Raw genomic sequence first — 1310 nt, forward strand, 5'->3', positions numbered from 1 at the left:
GGTCGTCTAATTTTATGTAAAAAAACAACAACAGCAAAATGAGCGATTTTTACGACACTATATCTATCTTACTGTATTTTTTAAGCTGATTTATATAACATGTTATTATTATTCAATAACAAATAGTTGCTGAAGGGTCATCTGCTTCCACCAAATATCTCTTGCAAAAGATTCTGCAAGGAGACTTTTTATGCAATATGCCTCGGAAGAATGTGAGGATTTTTATGCAACAGACAAGGGGCATTTTTACCCTCCCTATTTTCTCCCGTGTTTCTTTACTTCCGCCGTAAAAATAGGCCTGTGTTCCTGACGAGGATATATGTGAATATGAACACAAACACCCATTTCCAAATCTTAATTGGATATTAGAAACAGATACCAGTATCAACCATACGAAAAGAAAAGAAAGAAAGACAAAAATAATAATTAACAGCTGGAAATACAAAAGAAACCTCCCTCCTCCCCCATCCATCACACGCAGCAAGAGATAGCATGCCAGGTACCAAGACTTATTGTTTGCTGTTGACCAGGTGTGGGTTGTATTGATTAAAAGTGAACGCCGTCCCCTCCCACTCCGCTCCACCAATGAGCTGTCTTCTTCAATGTTTGTAAACAAATCGGCGTCGGAGGGACCAAGGCCTAGCAGTCCGTCCCAGCTTAGGGTCATGTCGTAGGGTACGAGGACAGGTCAAGGCCGAATGGGGAGCGAGGGGAAGAAGGGAGGAAGCGGGGAGGTGAGAGAAGGGTGAGGGAGCGAGAATAAGAGAGAGGGGGGTGAGACAGGAGGCATAGGGGGAATAAACAATGCATTGAGATGTGAGAAGGTCAGGTCGAAGCCGAGGGGGAGCGAGGGTAGGGGAAGAAAGAGGAAGAGAGGAAGGATGAGCGAAGAAGGATAAGACAGGAAGGAGAGAGGGAGCTAGAGGAGGGATGAGAGAGGAAGGGGAGAGGGGAAAAAGGAAGAAAAGGGGGAGATAAGAGTGGGCTGAATGACCTTCTTCTCTTCTTCAATTCCGGTCACTCCCTTGTTTCTTATTCCCTTAGTTGTCTTTCTTTTTCTTTTCTTTTCCCCTTTAACTTTTTTTTAAATTTTCCTCTTCCCCTTTTATTTCTCTTTCATCCTGTTTTTTTTTTCATTCTCACTCTTCCTGTTCGTCTCCTCGTACATTTTTTTTCCGCCTGCCTTATCCCGCAATCTTTGTGTGTGGCGTAACGTGTGTTCAAGACGACGTTTTTCAAAGTTTTCAAAGGTAAACATGCTTGAAGGCACTGGTTTATTTTGTTGTTTATTGTACGTGCTCAAGTCATCT

The sequence above is a fragment of the Penaeus monodon genome, chromosome 22 (assembly GCF_015228065.2).
Source record: "Penaeus monodon isolate SGIC_2016 chromosome 22, NSTDA_Pmon_1, whole genome shotgun sequence".
Lineage (NCBI taxonomy): Eukaryota > Metazoa > Arthropoda > Malacostraca > Decapoda > Penaeidae > Penaeus > Penaeus monodon.